The sequence below is a fragment of the Aulonocara stuartgranti genome (genome assembly GCF_965226115.1).
Source record: "Aulonocara stuartgranti genome assembly, chromosome: 10".
Taxonomy (NCBI): Eukaryota; Metazoa; Chordata; class Actinopteri; order Cichliformes; family Cichlidae; genus Aulonocara; species Aulonocara stuartgranti.
In genome coordinates, this window is record NC_138946.1 from 25,031,514 (window position 1) to 25,054,274 (window position 22,761).

Below are 22,761 nucleotides of genomic sequence, written 5' to 3' on the forward strand. Positions count from 1 at the left end.
ACACTGGCGCCACCGGGCCCTCTGACCACCACCAGTAGGCAATGGGTGAAGTGTCTTGCCCAAGGACACAACGACCGAGACTGTCCAAGCCGGGGCTCGAACCGGCAACCTTCCGATTACAAGGCGAACTCCCAACTCTTGAGCCATGATCGCCCAAACAAGGGGTGAATTACTTTTTGGATAACAAATGAAATGATCATGCATCATTTAAGAACTGCATTTTCTATTTACTCGGTTATCTTTGTTTAATAGTGAAATTTGTTTCAAACATTGAAGTGTGACAAATATTAAAATATGCAGTCTTTGATTTTCAGGTTTTGCGTAGCTACTGTCATTTTCTTATTAGCAGGTTATCATAAATACTGTTCACAGAATAGCACATTTATTCATCCATAATTATTTTGAATGCATTCTTTGACTTGGCATAAGAATTTGCTGGCTGTATATGCCCTGAGAGCCAAACAGTTACAGTCTGAATTTGTGAGCTGTTAGAGCAAAAGTTCTAGGTGAGAATCTGTGACTTCCCTGCACACTGTAGGAGTTAGCTGAGCAGCCACCATGTAGATCTTGCAATGAACTGAGCAAAGCCTGCTTGGTTTTGTTCTGTCACAGTTGAAAAGAAAAGTACATAACACTAACATGTGCACTACAGACTTCATGGACATGCACCTGGCAGTAGACTATATTCTAGAGACACCAGCCTATGCTTTGCTAAATCGAATAGGAAATGTACTTGAAAAGATCAATAGCTGTAATGTATAAATGTATAATAAACTATACTATAAGAGGCAGAATTATATGTGCTATATGAATGTTAAATTAATATGTGAAATGCTGTTGTTTAAGTGCAGGTTCGCAGTATTTTGCATGCCATATTTGATTTAAATAACAGTAAACATCTTGTAGCAGATGAAAGCTATGTAGCATTGCTTGTTTTGGCCAGCTCAAATGATGTATCATTGGATTCCACATTATATTAATACAGTAAATCTCTGTGTAGTTAATAAAAACAGAAGCACACATACATGTTTTTGCTTGCATATACCGCCCAAATACCACCCAAGCATAAGCAAGTATTTTTTGTAGATGTACTGGGCATAAATATGTTTTCTGGAAACAATAATGCCCATTATTGTATTTATATGTAGATTTATATTTGCAATATTTGCTTATCCAGGTTTACTGAAGCACTATATGGCATTTACTGGCTGTATGCCCATTTACAGACTTGTTTGATGGTGGCATCTGCTGTTATTCATACTGGTGCATAATGAATGTGTTGTTTATAAAATACCACTTCATATGTCATGGCTATATGCTGGAACTATTATACATCTTAAGTTGTGAAAAAGAAAAAAAAAGTTTCTGTGATGTGACAGAAACTAGAAACCCAGAGCGTTCGATTTTTCATGAACTGACGTATAGAGGATTATCTACAGGCTCTTGATGAGATTATAATTCAACTTCTCCGCAGCAGTTCTCATTCCACATTACTCACTCTTATTTCATCCTGTTTTCAGCACTTGGGGACTTTAAACTAAATATCAACGATGAATTAGTAAAAAGCATACTTTCGTACATCAAGTGCAGATCTAAATGTCACATTTGGAGAGGCAGAGGCAATCGCTGCTTCTTTTTCTTGCAAACACGCACAATGGTCCATTCTAAGAGCAACCTGCATCAAAACCAAAGAAGAAACCAATGGTAGTTATCAAGAAGAAGCATGCTGACAATAGGCTCACCGTCTTTGTTGACCTAATAAGGGAAATCAAAAGCAAGGGCTGAAACAGACTGCTGAATCAATATAAAGCACTTACCCTGATTGGACACTACGACAGAGACATCGGTGTTAAAGCCGGTAAGGGGGGTTAGCTCACTTTTACTCCCTGCCTTTCTGTTGTCTCCTTTTCAAACAAAGAGTGATAACTCACATTGATGTAAACATCTATTATTAATACATCAACCACATATCATTGTTATGTTGCAGGATAGTTATTTTGTAATACAACGCAGAGCACATATAAAGAAATGTTACAGTACAGTTTACACTATCACTCAGATCTTTCTCATATGAAATATCCATTTGTTAAATGCAACTTATCATCAGTAGGACAACAGCTTACTACAAGAAGGCAAGCTGCACAACAATAAGAAGGCAATCTTTGTATAGCATTATAAAATACAATCATACAATCATAACTTTTCAGCAGCCATAACACAATAAAACACATTACAAATTTTACATGAGGAGGAAATCATCAAGTATCCACCATTAAACTTCATAATCTATGTGATGCAGCTTGTAAGGTATATTTAAAAAGTGGGATTGTTGTTCATGAAAGAGTGAGAGACGGCTCTTATCATGGTTTGGAAACTGAAAGGTTATATTTATTATTAATCATATATATAGTAGTTTCTCATAGCCAGGTACAAGTCCGTCTCAGGTCCTTACATGTTATGGGAGTCTGAAAGACCAGTTGATTGATTTCTCCTGAGGCTTTGAACTGTGCCCTCAAACAGCTCCACACTTTTGGCGAGTGGGAGCTGCCCTTATAAAAGCTAATGTATGCATGGTACGACACTGGGCTCCAGTACAATCAACGAGCACTGTTAACGGATGCAGTTCATTTTGTCCAATAATGTTATTTAAGTCTATTACAGTAATTCCATTCCAATTAAGCCAGCTAAATTAACTTACTCTCCTGTCTCTTTAAACCACATATTGAACACACACATAATCATTTTGGTAAGAATTATTAAAAACGATTTGAAAAAGAACAAAACTGTACATAGTTTATGTTCATAAACTGCATCAGTAAACATGCTGATAACACTGCTAACACTTTAGCAATCTTACCGCTTAAAAAATTTCAGCAATTAATATCTGTGAAGCTATTTTTCTTTAATCTAGTTTATTACACTTGCTTGGGAAGCAGGTGGGATAAAATTGTAGCTACAAAATTGTTGATATTAAAATGTTCATATTTTGTTTCATTGAAATTGTTTGTTTACATTTCAGCAGTCAGTTGAATCAAGTAATCACTTACAAGAACCTGTCTTTATTTGTATTTATTTTACCTATTTATTTTAGATTAAACAGAGCACTGTACTGGGGTACAGTTTGCTTAACGTTTTATAGATGCACATTTTACTGGACATAAGATAAAAAAAAACGGAGAATCCATGCTACCTGTGTGCTGATGACATGTCTCAGTAACACAAGCTACGCTCATTCCACCTCTTTGAATAGCGCCTCTCTCTGCCAACCTATCTGATGACATCACTGGGTAATGCAATTCTCTCCTTTTTTTTGTTTGAGTGTAACAACTGAATTCTCATGTGATGCAATTCATAGCAATGACTTTTAAACTATTGAAAAATAAAATGATTACAAAATCCCCAAAATTATATCAGCTGTAAACTACTTCTGTAAGAAAAAGAACCAAAGCATTTAAAAATACTGTATTCTGGGTCTCAATGTAAGAATAACACACAAATATATTACTTGGAATGTGAGAGAAGCTGGAAAAATTGAGGCCCTTGACAGACCTTAGGGTAAACTGAAATAGAAAGACGTTTTAATTTATCCAGTCACACACCACATAACTTGCAATATTTTAAAGTATCCAGTATCCAAACACTGCCTTAACCTCCTTATGAACTTAATCTACAGCTTTTTGCCCCTTTTCCTGTTTCAGTTTTTGTATTTATATGTACTTGATACCCAAGTGCATGACATTTGGGTCTAAGCTCTGAGATGTCAGACAAAATGTCACCCTTTAGGTGCTATAGGTAAAAATACACACTTACATTAACAATTTGACTTTTTTTTTATCCCCTTCTCCAATAAACCTACTCCTTCTACAGTATATTTGGTGCAACACATATATAATGTAAGGCTTTAAGACAATTATTTGTTTTTACTCATAAAGGCAGGATGCCACAAAATGAACTGTTGCTGAGTATTAAATTTCATTCAGGGCATTATGGGAATCAGCAAAATGCACCTGACTTCCACTGTGGAACTGCACTGCAGAAACCACTTATGGTGACAGAAGGGTAATGATTTATGTTTTCTTTAGAGTCCTCAGAAAATAGACTGTAATGTAATTTATTTATGTGAATCACCCTTTCCTTACTGTGCTTCATTATTCTTGTAAAGGATTTGTTTCTCTTAGAGACAAAGTTCAGGTCAATATGCAAGAAGGATATAGGTAACAACCAGTAATACAACTCAAACTCTAAGTAAATGTTTGCCAGATGGGCAATTAGGTATCATGAAACAAAAAAAAAAAATGCATTATTTTATTAATGGCTTTACAACTTGGAAGGAATTTCAGAGAGCATTTTTTCGTGGATTATTTTATGCAGATGTTTTCATTTTTTTTTAGCTATGCAAATTATAAGTGGGGCAAATATGTTTTCCAGTCATATCATTATAGATGAAATAGATAAGATTTACCACCCGCTTACAGCCCTCTTTGGCTTTAACATAATTGTGCCTTCCTGCTGTATGATATAACTGTATGCAAGCTGACAAGCGTGACCACAGTATATTAATGCATTGAGCAAACTGGGTCACAGATTCATCCATAATCAAAATACACCTTGTACAAGGTTTTTTTAATATTACAAAAATGTCAGAGATGACCATGACCAGAGAATGAGAAAAAAGAAGAAAATGCAAATATAGTTAGACTGTCGGAAAACAATGTGGTCTAATGAAATTCCACTAAGCTGAGCTATGATAATAGGATTTGATTTAAGGTTACCATCGGTTTTGTATTAGTGACTTACTGAGGTAATTAGCTTATATTGTCCTTTTGTTAATATGTAGACACTGGTGTTAAATAATACTTATCAATTTACTAAATAAAGGCCACTGGAATTAATCATCCTGGTATTAATTATTGGAAAATAGCCAAGTAAACGATGAAAGAAAACCCATTCATTGTGCTTGAAAGCAGGATAGATGCAGTGATGGGACTGATTAATTTACTTCTTAAACTGTCAAAGCAGAGGACTCGGTGATGGGGAGAACCATTTCAAATATTCAAAGGGGTGAATGTTCTTGTGAAACATCTATTAATCATGGAGATTTTGGCCAGGCAGATGAATTGTGGTGTCGCTTTTCTATGCACGCTGCCACAGAATCATTAGCTACAACATTCGCTCAAGCCCGAACAGACACGGAGGCTAATCAGCAGCGGTAATGGACACACTTCATAATTGTCAGTCTTTTGGTAACGAGACCTAATCTGGGGAGACTGAGCGCATACTACGAAGGCAGCTTTGATCGTATGAGCTGAGAAAGCGATGTGCCTATATAATCATTATTTTACTTCAAGACTTGTGTCCAAAGAATACATCGGCTTTTCAGCATTTAATACCACAGTATTTTCAAACTACAAATGTCGTCCTATTCTTACAGTTACTGAAGCGAAGTGAGTTCTCTATAATTAAGGCAACTTTATAGGCACTGTTCCCAAGCGAGTGTATGTACGAGTACCTGTGTTAGATGTTTCATCTTTATTAGCCAGAGCATGGTAAGCCTGGCTCTTCATGCACTAATCCCCAGCTAAAGAAACAGCTTTCAAGGAATTAACATCAAAAGTAAAGCTTTGCGTGCCGGCGGGGGAGCTTTCAACAGAGCCTGCCTCAACTATCTCCTAAGTATTTTCAGAGCCTCAGGGATGAAGTGGAAGTTAAGTTTAACTTGCTCTGTGTTCTTCTGCAAGTCTTTGACCTTGTTCTCAGGTCTCTTAATAATCCCTGATACGTTTGAATCCGTACAGCATTTGCGGCGTTTCCATGAGGCACTGCCAGGGGGTGAGGAATTTTCCCTGCGGCTCATTGCCCATTCTTCTCTTTAACCACGATTCCTGTGATTAGCAGGTTAGGATACAAGTGCTTGAGGTTTCGTATCAGCACCTTACATACAGAACCACCAAGAGTGTTGAATACAGTGCACAGCAAATCTGCGAATTTCCAAATGTTGTACATGTTCATTATGATCAGCTTGGTAAGCTTACAAACAATTGCATAAATGTATTTATTTATTTTATATGACATTTATGACGTTGCAGGAGCTCACGGCTGATTAAGTTGTTTTGTGGAATCATTTTCTATCCATTTAAATAACACTGCAAAACCCCACAACTCTCTCTCCTTCCTGTTCACTCCCATAAGATTTTGCAGATGAATTGAACTAGAAAGTGTTTGGGCGTTATATAATCTTTATTTTTAATCTCTATAAATTTGAGACAACAAAGCAACACGTCACAGTTCTGCCTTTTAAAGCTCTTTTCAAGAGATGATTCTTTGGCCAGTAATGATTGCTTTCACAATACTTCCTCTTACTTATGTTCCCATAACTCATTTACTCTTTCATAGACTGTGACAGCTTGGATTGAGCTAAGGGACAGCGATGACTGATTCATTGTGTCTTTCCAAAGTACAGTTGCAGAAAATGACATTGGCAGCTTTGCTTTGTAGCTTAAAGCAATAACAAACAGTATATCTCCTGTCTTGTGAAGTCCACAATGAAATCTCCATGGCGCAATAAATTGCTTGTCTACCTGATGTTAACATCCCATCAGGCAATCATCAGCAATCCACTTTCTCCATTTGGAATATGTTTATATGTCTTCCTTGAAAGACGTGCTGTGGGATTTATTTTGTTAGACACTTCACCGGCTGCGAGCCTCTGAAACGGGCTAAACTAGGGTTGCATCTTAATACCCGGGGTAGCGGTCATGTCCGGTTAGGGGCTCTGTTGGCTCTCAGGTGACTGTTTCCTCGCGGCTGCGTGCAGCGGGGCTAGGGGAGGGTCTGTGCTGACGGACGTGGGTTACTGACCTGGTAGCCTGGCTGCCCCTGGGTGGGTCCGTGATGGGCGTGAGGTTCTGGGGGCGCTCCGTCTCTGGGCTGGGGCCCAGGCCGGGCCTCAGGGGCTTGGGTCCTGGTTGGTGTGTTGCCGGGGTTGTGGGCGGGTGGGTGCATGGGGGCCCAGCCCTGGAGCAGGGTGCCGCCGGTGCATCGAGCCACCTGGGGGGCTCTTCAACTGGTGGGGGAGATTGTCACATCTTGCAGGAGCTTTCCTCTCCTCGGGAGCTCTCTCTGCAGGAGGGGGAGATACAGGAGAGGTGGAGGAAGATCTCAGCCTGGGTGTTTATTGTCTTATGTAGTCTGGAAGATGAGTGGATGGTGGGGTGGGTGCAGTTTTCTCTGTGGTGGGGTTGGGTGGACTGTCCCGGGCTCTGTGGGGCCGGGAGGCGCTGCTGCACTGGGCCCCGGTCTGGATGGGCCTGGGCCCCCTTTCCCTGGTGGGTCGCGGAGTATGGGGGTGCCTACTGGGGTCAGCGGGGAAGCTGGCCCCAGGGAGGGGTCACTTGCCCCTCCCTTCCTTCCCTCCCCATCTCCAGCTGCCTCCCTCTTCCCGCTCCACCACAACCACCCACACATGCAGGACCTTGGAGTAGGGGTATGTCACCAGGGTGCAGAGGAGGCTACCCCCCCCCCCCCCCCCCCATCCCCTTCTGGCTGCCTCTGCCTCAATTTTATCCCACAACTTAGACATTCACATTACTCACACTCTCATTACACATACATATAGGATCTTGGGGGTGGGCACGATACACGGAGTCCAAATTACCATCAGGGTGTACACCTCACCCCTGGCGTCGTTGCCCACCTCTCAATATTAAATACACGTAGACATTGAGGGCTAGCAGGATGGACCATGCGCTTACCTGCTGCTCTCTGGCAGGTAGCTCCATGCCCTCCTGGGTTTTAAATGCACCTTAGAACACACATGCATCAACACTACAATGAGCGGGTGGAGGGAGGTTTGGAGTCTTCTCTCACCCCCATTCTCTGCGACCTGCTGGAGCGGGGGGGCTAGGAGGAGGAGTTGGCCGTCCGACTGCGGTCTGGAGTGTGGGGCCTCCCTGCTGCTGCGGAGTCGGGGCGGTCTGCCTCCCCCCACCGCAGGGAAAAGGGTAACACCACCTGGGTCTGGGTGCAGTTCTCCCCTCCAGGGACAAGGGTACCTAGACCCGGGGCTTAGAGTACGCTTGGGGAGTGTGATCGTGTGTACAGCGTCTCTTTATGTCTGTCTCCACGTTGGTTGAGTGTGGAGTAAGTGCATATGAGAGCATGAGGGTGGGAATGGATGTTTGTATCTGTGTGTGCCTGTATGTCTGTGTCTATATGTCAGGTTGGGTGTCAGGCGCCACCTCTCTGGGGACATCTCAGGCCCTCCAAGGTTTGGAGGCCTATCTCCCCGTACCACCACTTCCCCTGCCAGTGGCGGACTCCCTCAGACATCGGTGCGTTGGTGGTTCTTTGTGTCCGGGGATGGGCGTCCAGGTACACACCGGCTCACTCCTTGGCGGCCGCTTATCGGCGCCTGGAGCCTGGGGCTCGCTCGGGCCACTTTGGAGGTGGGGTGCCCCCGGCCTCTCGGCCTGGGGCTCGGTCACTCAGGCACGGCTGGCTGCCGGCGGAGCTCACGGGCGCGTCACTGCAACTCCCCCTGGCTTCTGCTCCGCGGCTGCTGAGTGAGCCCTCATCTGGGACTCTCCTCAGCTCTTTCTGGGACAGTGGCGCGGCTGCCCCTCTGTTGGTCTTCCTTGGTCTCTTGTGTTCTGGGGGCCTCTGGATGTCTGGAATTTTGATCTCCTCCATACCTGCTTCATACCCTGGACGGGGCAGTGGCCCCCCCACACCCTCTAGCAGATCATTACATGAAGGAACCTTTAAAAAAAAAAAAAACAAGCGCGTCCATGCTCACAGGTGTACACATGGGTGAACACACCCACAAACTACACCCTTTTTGGCTCCTACCTCAAAGCACACTGTGTTCTGTTGATCTTATGTGCTGCACAATAATGTTTAATATTTAGTATTTACTGTCATATTCCCATATATCATTGTGATGTTGTTTATTCTATTACTCTTGTTCTCTTCTGCTTGTTTTCTTTTTTTTCTTTCTCAGCAGGTGATCCAGGTGATTGATATATGCATTTTTTTCTGCTCATTCTGTTGGTTTTTGTTTTTTGCCCTTCTCCCCCGGTCCCTCTTCTCAGCTGTTTCTCTTTCCCTCTTTCTTTCTCCCCTTCTTTCCCCCAGTCAAGTCTGTCCCGTATTCAGTAAGTGAAAATAAAATAAACAATAAAAGGTGAATCAAATGGACCATTACGGCAAGGCTGGGATGGTCAATTTGGTAAAGTAAATCCGTTGGGCATCTTTCTTTGCCTTTAGACAAAAATTCTGATGGCAAAAGAGCCAAACGGGACAGGCAAAAAAAAAAAAAAAAAAAAAAAAAAAAATTACATTACACACTCATGACAAAATGAGGTAGTTGGACTAGGACACCTTTTTTCCACCAAAGTACAATATAGTATAATAGTATAATAGCTACTATTGCACAGTTACATCTGTCTTTGGCCATATTTTTTTTTTCTGTTTTTGTAACTTTGTCTGTGTACACTATTCACACTGTCCACTTATATTGTGAATCACACTTTTTCAGCATTTGGCTGATTCTCAGCAGAGCGTGTAGCTCTGTACACGTGTGAATTCTTCCCGATACTTTGTCAACAGTCATATCATAAATATACATTAGTGGCCCAGTTTCACTGGCACATGCCCATACCAACCTGTTTTACGTCAGCTGGTTTGTCTATGAAGATGTGATTGGTTAATTTGAATTTTTTCTCTATTTCTGGTCCTTTATTTAAGCACAAATTGCTTTGAAGTGATGTATAATAGTAACACATGACTCTCACCAGGGTCATAGTAACACATGACCCTGGTGAGGGTCAGAAGCCTAAACGCGTTGGTCAGTTAATAAAGTTGTTCCTCTTTACTTTTAAGTGTTGCTGGATTTCCTGGTTTGTTAGTTTCTTATCCTCTCCATGCACCTTGGAAGTAGGTGAAGGTGTGCCAGAAAGTTTTTGCTGCGATCATGCCTGTACCGTGCCATTGCCTCATCCATGTTTTACAGCCGTTACTTTCTATTTTGTATTTTTTTCTTCATAGTTCTTGATTATAATTTATCTTTGTTATCCCTTGGTTTAACCAGTCAGTATATATATATATATATATATATATATATATATATATATATATATATATATATATATATATATATATATATATATATACACACATATATATATATATATACATATATATACATACATACATACACACATATATATACATATATATACATACATACATACATACATACATACATACATACATACATGCATACATACATATGTATATATGTATGTATTCAGCTTTGATAAATGATAGCAGTGTCCTGTAGAGAGAAGGGTCTAGACCTGCCTATAAATCCCTGTGGAATTTATCAATATATTATTTCTTACTCATGAAATTGCAAGCACAACAATTGAGATATGTCTTTAGAGAGTTGCCATAATTTTTTTGGCATCCCTCTTGCAGACTTTTTCTTTTTTACTTGGACCTGGGGTTTGTCAGTATTTTACATTATACAATGTATTTACTTGTATAGTTGCTAAAGGAAGCAGCTCTTGCATGACTTTTGACAGCAAAGTTTTAGTGATTTAATGACTAGTTGGCCAACAAACTACTGTCTCTTTATCTACAGATGGGAGTCTTGCCACTTTATTAATAGGGTGAATATGAAAGTATGCTTTCAAATGTAAATTTATTTTACATGACAGAAGGGAAAGAGAGAGTTCTTATCAATAAAGACATGTGGTTATAGAAAAGAGGTGCATTTGCACTACAGATGTCTTTTATCTCACTCTTCTTTGCCTTTTTGGTGTTTACATGTAATATGCATGTGTTCAATTCATTGTGAGAAGGCTCCCTGGAAGCAGAAGTGTAGCAGTGCTGTAGATGGTAGTGCTCCTGGGAATTCTAAAAGAGATAGAGCATGTATATGTGCCGAGTAAGCTTTTTTCTGAGGAAAAAACATTTATGCTGACAATAAGGACACAAAACTTGATTGTCAGTATTAAAGACCACTGACTATAATTCCAACAAAATGCTTAAACCCTACACTACTGCATGTCTTATTGGACTGTAGAATGTTTGTTTCAGACTTTTACTTACTAACCAAATGTGGCATTAAATGTAAATGCCAGTTTAAATTTGTTTAATTTAATGATCTGCTGATAAGATATGACAAGGTTGCAGATGGTAAAATGTGCCTCTAAACTTTCTGCTAGACTGGTATTCTTAAGCTGTAGTTAATGATGTAGAACTGGTATATTTTTTCCTTTCCTTTTTCATTTGTTTTTTTTAAAAAACATATTCAAATAATTTTGTTGCTTAGAGCTAAGCAAGCCTTAAACCAAACCTTAAACCAAAATAATATTAAATGAAAAGGAGTATTTCCACCAGCCCCAAAAATAGAATATACATGTGTGTTGACACGGCTTCTTAATACTCATTGTTTTTAAAATACCTGTAGTAGCTGAGTTAAAAATCAAGGCCAAGTTCAAAGATGGGTGTGGTCCACCATACTGTATATCTACTGACTACTTTTGTAATATTATAACAGCCATGAAGGACTCATGGACCTGAACCTCAGCATGTTTACAAGCATTGAGACTGCTGTAATCTCATTATAAAATTGTCTTTAGCATTTATCATTCCACTGCAAACCACAATGCATAGTGATAGTAAGAGCTAGCAGCAATCAGCAATAAGCTTAGGATTTATGATTTTAAGTAATAATGATCTTATTGTTGAAAAACAAAACAAAAAAGAACAATACCTACTTTTTATACATGCTACTCTAGTTATAATCACTAGTGATCAAATGGATACTTGTCTTGATAAATAATTAGATTAGATAGAGTTCTGTACTCTGCTTTTCTATTGCTCTTATCAACAAACCAGGGATGTTTTGGCAATTATAATATCAGGGTTGGCGGAAGGAGAACCCAAATGCTGGATTTTTAGAATGGAGAAAGTGAGTTTATTTACACAGAAAAAAAAACACTCCACAGTGTGTGCTTTCCCAATTCCCCGTGCCGTGAATCCTCTCCATGATGCGTGGTTGTGCTTCGTCCTCCTCGCTGCCTGTGTTCAACTGTGTACTGCTCCCTCCACACGTTTCCATAATCACCCTGGAAACAAGAGATGCCACAATGAGTACTGCCCCATCCACTGGCCGACTAAACACGTTAACCATTCCAACAAGAAAGTATGGAAAACACGAGCTCCGCACTAACTGTATTTCTAGTTTAACAATCCCGCGCCAACTGCTGCTCCAATGCTCTCTTAAGTAGAGCCCCTTGATTAGGCAGATCAGCAACAGGTGAGTAATTATCACAGGTGTGGCTGGCTCCAAGGCAGGGACTCTCCAGACCTGGTGGGGCAGCAAAACTGACACAACAACACACAGGGAAACGAGGAACGAGGAGCAGATCACACCACAACCATAAATGATTAAGAAAGACAAATAAAACTCATAATATTCATTAAACTCAAAAAATAACACATGATCCCCGGGTCACAGACCCAGGCCCATGACATATAATGCATCTTTTTGCAAAAAATGTGTCCCAACAAAGTCCCTAACTCAATATACACTTGGACCAAAGCCCGATAATCCTTAACAGATACTTGTGTGGAGTCGTATCCCATTACTTACAGGGGTCTTTAGGCTTTATAAACCCAATCTGGGCCAAACACCATACTGTCTGATTGACAGGCATATTGCTGTGATCATGATCTGGTCTTTGTTATTATCTCGAGACACAGAAATACCCCTTTTTATGCTGTGGTTTGCATTAACAAGACTTGTGGTGGGATAGGTGTAGATGGTGGTTGTGTAGCAGTAAAGTAGATGGTAGTAGGGATTAACAAAAAAAAAAAAAAATACATCCCATCCCATCAGAGGGCATTTTCCCCTCATCCAATGAGAAGTACAAGATGGGTTCACAATTTATTTTGCCACATTACATTTAATAAACTGAAGTTGGCAGCTGTTGGATAGTTGAGACTGGCATACCATTTAAATACTACTACTACTAATAATAATATGTTTTATTGAATGTTAAATACTTTCTTTCAGTACTACTAACAAGCCAAGCAAATACTTGTGTTTTTAGAAGTATCTTCCCAGCACAAACATCTTGTGATTAGACTTTGGTGATTTGATGTAGGTCATTAATGGATAATACTTCGAAACTGAAACATCTTGAAAATAGCACACCTAAAGCATCCAAATACAACTCATATAGTTGGTAGTATAACACAAAATGGATCAATATATAAGAACACAATATGCTTAATAACTAACTATAAATATACTAAATATATACATTTGTGTAAAGCACATGCATATGTGTGTTAGTGTCACTCAGGCTCCTTCAGGTTGTGTCCTCTGGCACTTTTCACTCGCTCGTATATGAGACATTTCTGGTTAATTTTCCTTTTTATTCTTAATATATTCAGTATAATACTGTATATAGTCAGATGAAAAAAAAATAAAACCTTGGTTGTTTCTAAACACTTAACAGAATGATATGGACATGTAGCAATGATAGATGCATATATATTTATTCTTCTTCTTTACAAGCTACATAGTCTACTCTGTAAACCTTGGGTTTTGTGTTTACGTGTAATACCGTAATGTTGATATAGCAGGGGATAATCACCAAAAAACATAGGTATTTTGGTATCTGGTCAAAATGACATACAATGAAAGTGACATGCAACAGAAAGTGTAGAATCTGCAGGGGGATGATGAATTCATCATAATTTATATGAAAATGAAAAGATCACAATTTGTAATAAGCCTTTTTTTAAATATAGACGTTAACAACTTCTGTTTGTGTATTGCATTTTAATGACTCTGAAAAAGCATGTCTGGCCATCAATTTGTGACCTGAAGCTCAAGCACATTTACGGTATGCAACAGGACAATCATCTGAATGCACAAAGTCTACCTCTCATCTACAACAAAATACATACTCAAAGTCTAGACTTAAATCAGATTGAGATGCCCTGTTGTGACCTTAAAAAGGCTGCTCATATTCCAAAAGACTCACTGCCTAGACACCCTATACTAAAAGAAAACATTGCATCATATCGACATTGCAAACTGATCCATGTTTCCTTCTTCAGCATGCGCACAACTATGTGAAAAAAGGTGCCTTTTCCATCTAATGTAAACTGAAAGTTCCTGCTGCTGCAGCTTCTCATTAAGAACTAGATTTACTAAGTGGGAAAAATCAGCGTGGGGACAGTCGAAATGAAGCACTGAAGGAAGTTGAGAGTTCAAAGGTAATATACTAAGGATACACTAGTTAATGAACACAAACACAATTAGTTCATTTCTACAATGACCACCGCGATCCACAGCAGTGCAAATTAGCTGGTTGCAAGTTAACAGACCTGCAGTAGCGGTTTTTGATACGGGCGACATGGGCGGTTGCCCGGGGCGGCATCGTGGTGGGGGGCAGCATCACGGGCATCGGCAAAAAAAAATAAAATAAAAAATTGCTCGTACTCATGCTGCCCTGACATCAGCCAGCGCATATTGGGAATGGCATAGGCACCGATCGGTTTTCTATCGTCCATTTGCTGGGATTAAGGGCGCCCTTCGTTTGCGAGGTGCGCCTGCTGCTTGTGGCACAGGGAGGAGAGGGTGGGGCGGCGGGGGATTCTCTGGCTGGCTGGAGCAGCATCTAATAACCAACTCGCAAAATAAAACAAAATAAAAACAAAACAACAAACACGAAAACACCGGACATCATGATGCAGACTTATAATTCTATATGCGAAAAGTGAGCGCAGAGCACTCAGTGCGCCTGCTCGCTGTTGAAGTCAAAGTAAACTTTGACATACAGTCCAGTATATATAGAGACGAGACTGCTGCTTCCAAATAGAGCACATTTCATTTATAATGTTGTGAATCCAAAGCCATCAGATGCTCAGTTTAGAAAAAAGAGAAAAGAAGAGGAGGAGAAACGAGCTAAAGATACAGGTAAGCAGATGTGTCATTGGATCACGGCAGGTCATCCTGAAACAATCAGAATCAGAATACTTTATTAATCCCTAAGGAAATTATGTGGGTTACAGTTGCTCCAAGAAGAAATGGTAAAAATAGCAACAGTAACAGACTAAACTCCAAACAATACATCATGTTACAGATTTTAATATTAATTAGTCATTGTCAGTTGTTGATTTGTCCTGTTCTCATTGTATGACGAATTATGATGGCTGTTTGGTAGCTGTTTGCATACAATGCATACTCTTGCTCTCTTCATATGTGTGTGTGTGTGTGTGTGTGTGTGTGTGTTTCTCTGGCGAAATTCAGTATGGTTCCGACAACAGTTTTATGTTAATGTATAATCCTTTTTTTTTTTTTTTTTTTTGTGTGTCCCGTTTGGATCTTTAGCCATCAGAATTGTTGTCTTAAGGCCAAGAAAGATGCCAAGCGGATTTATTTTACCAAGTGGATCATCATGGCCTTGCCATATTGGTCCATTTGATTGACCTTTATTATAATTATGAATTTATTTTATTTTCAGTTGCTACAAACGGGACAGACATGACTGGGGGATAGGACAGGGAGAAAGAATGAAAGAAAGAGAGGGAGAGAAAGAAAACCAAAGGGGAGAAGAGACGGTGAGAAGGGGGGGAAGAAAGAAAAAAGAAAAAAAAAGAAAAACAAAACACCTGGATCACCTGTATGGAGAAAAAAAAAAAGAAGAGAAAGCAAACAACAAAGAGCAACATAATAAAAAAAACAGCACCATCACAATAAACTAGCTAGCAGTAGATATCAGTAGATACTAAATAATAAACGATATTGTGCAGCACGCAAGATAGACAGCGCACAATGTGCTTTGAGGCAGCAGCCAAGAAAGCTGTAGTCCGCGTCTGTGAATACCCATGTGTACACCTGTGTGCATACCTGTGTGGATCAGCATGCTTGCATTCCAAAGGTTTCTTCATGTAACGATCTGCTAGGGAGTGTGGGGAGCCACAGCCCCGTCCTCCAGGGTATAAAGCAGGTATGGAGGAGATCAAAACTCCAGACAGCCAGAGGCCCCCAGAACACAAGAGACCAAGGAAGACCAACAGAGGGGCAGCCGCGCCACTGTCCCAGTAAGAGCTGAGGAGAGTCCCAGATGAGGGCTCACTCAGCAGCCGCGGAGCAGAAGCCAGGGGGAGTTGCAGTGACGCGCCCGTGAGCTCCGCCGGCAGCCAGCTCTGCCTGAGTGACCGAGCCCCAGGCCGAGAGGCCGGGGGCACCCCACCTCAGAAGTGGCCCGAGCGAGCCCCAGGCTCCAGGCCCCCGATAAGCGGCCGCCAAGGAGTGAGCCGGTGTGTACCCGGACGCCCACCCCCAGACACAAAGAACCACCAACGCACCGACACCTGAGGGATTCCGCCACTGGCAGGGGAAGTGGTGGTGGGTGGAGATAGGCCTCCTAACCTTGGAGGGCCTGAGATGTCCCCAGAGAGGTGGCGTCTGATACCCAACCTGACATATAGACACAGACATACAGGCACACACAGACACAAACATCCATTCCCACCCTCATGCTCTCATATGCACTTACTCCACACTCAACCAACGTGGAGACAGACATAAAGAGACGCTGTACACACGATCACACTCCCCAAGCGTACTCTACGAACCGGGTCTAGGTACCCTTGCCCCTGGAGGGGAGAACTGCACCCAGACCCAGGTGGTGTTACCCTTTTCCCTGCGGTGGGGAGAGGCAGACCGCCCCGACTCCGCAGCAGCAGGGAGGCCCCACACTCCGGACCGCAGTCGGACGGCCAACTCCTCCTAGCCCCCCCGCTCCAGCAGGCCGCAGAGAATGGGGGTGAGAGAAGACTCCAAACCTCCCTCCACCCGCTCATTGTAGTGTTGATGCATGTGTGTTCTAAGGTGCAATTAAAACCCAGGAGGGCATGGAGCTACCTGCCAGAGAGCAGCAGGTAAGCGCATAGTCCCTCCTGCTAGCCCTCAGTGTCTACGTGTATTTAAAATTGAGAGGTGGGCAACGACGCCAGGGGTGGGGTGTACACCCTGATGGTAATTTGGACTCCGTGTATCGTGCCCACCCCCAAGATCCTATATGTATGTGTAATGAGAGTGTGAGTAATGTGAATGTCTAAGTTGTGGGATAAAATTGAGGCAGAGGCAGCCAGAAGAGGACAGAGGGGGGGGTAGCCTCCTCTGCACCCTGGTGACATACCCCTACTCCAAAGCCCTGCATGTGTGGGTGGTTGTGGTGGGAGGCAGCTGGAGATGGGGAGGAAATGAAGGGAGGGGCAGGTGACCCCTCCCTGGGGCCAGCTCCCCCACTGACCCCAGTAGGCACTCCCATACTCCGCGACCCGCCAGGGAAAGGGGGCCCAGGCCCATCCAGACCGGGGCCCAGCGCAGCAGCGCCCCCCGGCCCCACAGAGCCCGGGACAGTCCATTCAACCCCACCACAGAGAAAACTGCACCCACCCCACCATCCACTCATCTTCCAGACTACATAAGACAATAGACGCCCAGGCTGAGATCTTCCTCCATCTCTCCTGTATCTCTCCCTCCTGCAGAGAGTTCCTGTGGAGAGGAAAGCTCCTGCAAGGTGTGACAATCTCCACCACCAGTTGAAGAGCCCCCCAGGTGGCTCGACGCACTGGCGGCACCCTGCGCCAGGGATGGGCCCCATGCACCCACCCGCCCACAACCCCGGCAACACACAAACCAGGACCCAAGGCCCCTGAGGCCCAGCCAGGGCCCCAGCCCAGAGACGGAGCGCCCCCAGAACCTCACGCCCATCCCGGACCCACCCAGGGGCAGACAGGCTACCAGGTCAGTAACCCACATCCGTCAGCACAGACCCTCCCCTAGCCCCGCTGCACGCAGCCACGAGGAAACAGTCACCCGAGAGCCAAAAGAGCCCCCAACCGGACATGATCGCTACCCCGGGTTGAGCCCCCCAAGGAAGATGCCTCCGGGGAACCCCCCGACGCCCTAAGCCTGTCCCTACCCCCACACCAATCACAACAGTGAAGGCGGGACCAAACTATGATCCCCCACTAAGTGATGGAGCTGATCAAAGGAGCCCAGAGCAATTGATCTGATGTGGTGGCAGAGGCTGTATCAAGACTAATGTAATCTAATAGATAATTTTTATATTGGTTAGAATTAAGATTGTTTTTATTTTTCCAGTTCATGAGGACAGTTTTCTTGGCTATGCATAGGGCAGTGAAAACCATATGGGCTATATTCTTTTCTGAAGTGACATTATCTAAGCTGCCCAACAAACACACTAAGGGGGAAGTTGGAATGTTGGAATATCTCGCGCCAAAACTTCTGCACTGGTGGACAGAACCAAAGAGCGTGAATGTAATTGTCTGGTGTATTGCCTTGACAGTGTGAGCAGTTGTTGGAAGATGTAAAGCTCATCTTGAACATCCGATGACCTGTATAGTGCACTCTATGTAGTATTTTGTATTGTATTAATTGCAGACTGGGATTTTTAATCAATTTAAAGGTTTTTAAGCATACCTGAGACCAGAAGTTTTGGTCTAAGCTGACTGATAAATCTGCTTCCCACTTTGCAATAGGAAGGGATATTGATTCATCTAATTTAGAAAGTGTTCTGTATATTTTAGATAATAATTTGGGGGATTTAAGAGTAAGGAAATATGCCGCACTTGGTGGTGTTTGTAATTCAACTTGACTGAGGTTAAATTTCTTTTTTTACTATGGATTTAATTTGTTGATATTCTAAAAATCTTTTCTTGTTGATCCCATATTGTGCAACTAGTCTGTCAAATGGAATAAATTCTGTTCCCTCTAATGTATGTTCTAAGTATTTAATTCCTTTACAACTCCATTCTGGGAAATTAATCATATTATTGTTTTGTAATATGTCAGGGTTATTCCAGATAGGTGTACGTTTGCATGGGATTAATGAAGACTCCGTTATTTTTAGAAACTCCCACCATGCTGTCAGAGAAAAGCTGATGTTGATACTTTTAAAGCATTCATGTCTTTTGATGTTGGAGCTAATAAATGGTAGGTCTGAAATCTCTAGATCCTTGCATAGTGCCTCTTCAACATCTAGCGAGGGCTCATCTAAGAAGGTATGTTTTAACCATTCTGAGATGAACTGAAGCCTGTTGGCTAAGAAGTATTGCTGAAAATTAGGCAGATCTAATCCTCCTCTATCCTTGGTTCTTTGTAGCGTTTTTAAGCTGATACGGGGGTTTACCTTTCCAAAGGAATTTGGAAATATATGAATCCAGAGATCTGAACCAATCTTGTGATGGTTTGTTAGGGATCATCAAAAATAAGTAATTTATTTTTGGCAAGATCATCATTTTTATAGTGGCGACCCTTCCCATGAGTGATATGGGTAAAGATTTCCATCTAGTCAGATCACCTTCTACTTTCTTTAGAAGTGGGATGTGGTTTAATTTAGTTAAGTCTGAAAGCTTAGGAGAAACATTAATACCTAAATATTTAATATTTCCGGATTGCAGTGGGGCAGAGGAAGAATTATGGAAGGAGCAGTTAATGGGGAGAACTGTAGATTTTGGCCAGTTAATTGAATAATCTGAAACTCTTGAAAACCAGTTTATTAGAGTAATTACCTCAGAGAGGTTGGTTTGTGTGTTTTGCAGAAAAAGCAACACATCATCCGCATAGAGACTGATTTTATGTTCTATGTTCTTACATTTTATGCTCTTAATTGTTGTAGCCTGTCTAAATGCTGCTGCTAGAGGTTCGATAAAAATTGCAAAAAGTGAAGGGGAGAGCAGGCATCCCTGTCTGGTGCCCCTCAGGAGACAGAAGCTGGAGGATGTCTGGTCATTTGTTCTGATACGAGCTGTTGGGGAATTGTATAATATTCTTATCCAGTTTATGAAAGAGTTTCCAAAACCAAATTTGTGTAAAGTTGCGAATAAAAATTTCCAGTTAACTCTATCAAATGCTTTTTCTGCATCTAGAGATAATATTACGGTTTCGATGTTTTTATTGTATGAGTAGTCTATTAAATTAAGTAATCTACAAGTGTTTGTTGAGGAGTGCCGACCTTTTATGAAACCAGTTTGGTCAGGATGAATTAAGAGGGGGGTTATTTTCTCTAATCTCTTTGAGAGAGCTTTGCAGATTATTTTAAGGTCTACATTTAAAAGAGAAATTGGACGATAGCTTGAGGGAAATAAAGGGTCTTTGCCTGGTTTTAGCAGGAGACTAATGTTGGCAGAATTCATATTTGGTGGTAGTCTGCCATTTTCCTCGATTTCCTGCAACATTCCATGGAATACTGGTGCCAGAATTGTCCAGAATTCTTTGTAGAATTCTGCAGGGAAGCCGTCTGGACCTGGAGCCTTATTATTGGGCATACTTATCAGGGCTTCCTGGAGTTCACTTGGCGTCAGTGGCGAATCCAGTTCCATTGCTTGACTGTCTAGTAATTTTGGAAGAGTTACGTTGTCAAGAAACAGATCAATTTCATTTTTAGATGGGTTTATTTGTGGTGAGTATAAAGTTTCATAGAAATCCCTAAAAATGTTGTTTATTCTTCCAGGGTCATATATTGTGTTCCCCGATAAATCTTTAGCAGCACATATAGTTGTTTTTTCTTTCTTTATTTTTAACTGGTTAGCTAGAAATCGACCTGATTTGTTACTGTGTTCAAAATTCTGCAAGCGAAGTCTTTGTATAAGGAATTGTGTTTTTTTATTAATAGTTTCATTTAATTCTAGTTTTGTCTTGCGTATTTTGTTCAATGTTTCCTGATCTGGGTCGCACGCGTAGGTTTCTTCTAGTGATTTGATGGTTTTTTCTAATTCCTGAATATTTTTGTTTTCTTCTTTTTTTTTGTGTGATGAGAAAGAAATTATTTTACCTCTCATCACAGCTTTCCCTGCTTCCCATAGAACAGAAGCAGATATTCCGGGAGTGTCATTAAAGTCTAAATATGAAGTCCATTCCTTTTTAAAATATTTAATAAAGTCTTTATCTTTAAGCAATGATGTATTAAATCTCCAGTTTTTACTTGGCGTAGTATTATTCTTGTGTATTAATGTTAAAGATACAGGAGCATGATCGCTGACGGCTATAGGATGAATCTCAGTGTCTGAAATGTCACTCAGCAGTGAGCTGCTGACCAGAAAATAATCCAGACGAGAGTAAGAGTGATGAACATGTGAGAAAAAAGTATATTCTTTACTGTTGGGGTGAAGGGAGCGCCATGCATCGCGAAGGCCAAAGTCGCTCATATACTGTTTGATTATATTTGTGGATTGCCAATTGCGCTGAGTTCCTGTTGTGTTGAGCCTATCCATTTCTTCATTTAGTCCAAGGTTGAGGTCACCGCCAAGAATGAGTGTGCAATCGAGGTGTTCAGAGAGTGCACTAAAAAATCCGTGGAAGAATGAGGGTTCATCAACATTTGGACCATATATACTTACAATACATAGTTTTTTGTTCAATATTGATAGTTTAATAATTAGAAATCTACCCTCTGGATCTATAACTGTATCGAGTACTGTAAAATTAACATTTTTATGTATTAAAATTGCTACTCCCCGTTGTCTAGAATTATAACAGGCTGCAAATACGTTAGGAAACTCAGGTGTTTTAAGTTCGTTTAATCCTGTGACAGGTTTGTGAGTTTCTTGTAATAAAACAACATCTGCCTGTAGTTTTTTAAGCTGGTTAAATATCTTTAACCTCTTTCCTCTGGTGCCAGCTCCATTTACATTCCATGTGACAAACCTCAGCATGCCCATAATTGTGTGTGTATGTCTAATGATGTACGCTGGGTGTTTCGTTTAGACAGGTGGAGAGAATGTGGAAACATCCCTTGTTTGTAAATAGAAAGAGAGAGAGAGAAAGGAAAAAAAAAGTGTAGTGAGAGGCTCCATAAGTCTGACTATGTGTGTGAATATTCACTAATATGAACAAGCGTGGCTTGTGTTATGTGTTGTAACGTCGGGTTGCGTTTAGTGGTTGAGAGGAGGCGGCAAAACACCTAGCAGGGTAGCCAAAAGAATACACACTCACGCTGGCGTTGGGGATTCCACAGTGTGTTCTTTAATATACCTTCTCTTCATCAACCATATAAGCCCGGTTGAACGGCTGCAGCTTAACAAGCATAGCGCACAGTGTTCGTACAACCCATAACGTTGCAAACAAAGGTGTCTGGAGAGGTAAAACATAAAATCCGTCCCTCCTCATGTACTAGCGTGCAAGCACATGTCCACACCATCACAGAGAGAGAGAGCAGAGAGACCAGTGGCACACACTGATGACACCATCAACCCTCGACTTGGGTGTCTTAAAGGGACACCACACCATAGTGGCTGTTACAGTGTCCTGCAAGTCTGTGCGTGCTGTGAGGCTGTTGTGAATGTGCTGCCGTTGAGCGGATGTGTTTGCGTGATCGTGGTGTGAAAATATGGAGAAATAGAGGGTGTTGTTTGTAGGTGAGTGGGGAAGTAGGTGATCACAGCAGTGAAAGACAAGAGAAAGAAAGAAACCACATGAACTGTGAGCAACAACAAAAAAAAAGAAACGAAACGGAAACATTCCAATTAAAGTAATGACGGAGGGTGACGGTGTTATATCTGCTATAACATCATATTGATATTACTAGGTTAAACCCATGTTAAAGGAGAAAGTGTGAATGAATAAGAAAAGAGTGTAGCGGGTTCTTATCTGGAGTGCAGTCAATGTAACCACGGTGTGGTGCCGGGGTCGCGGTAGAGCTG

The 22,761-nt window shown here is 41.6% G+C and overlaps 1 long non-coding RNA gene across 1 annotated transcript; it reads right to left on the bottom strand.

Moving 5' to 3' along the window:
* Positions 1–12,028: 12,028 nt before the first annotated feature.
* Positions 12,029–21,969, bottom strand: LOC309715127. The gene is made up of 3 exons (XR_014279151.1): positions 15,690–21,969; positions 12,240–13,089; positions 12,029–12,134 (listed from the first exon to the last, which is right to left on the bottom strand). It is a non-coding gene; the product is annotated as an uncharacterized lncRNA (long non-coding RNA).
* Positions 21,970–22,761: the final 792 nt, after the last annotated feature.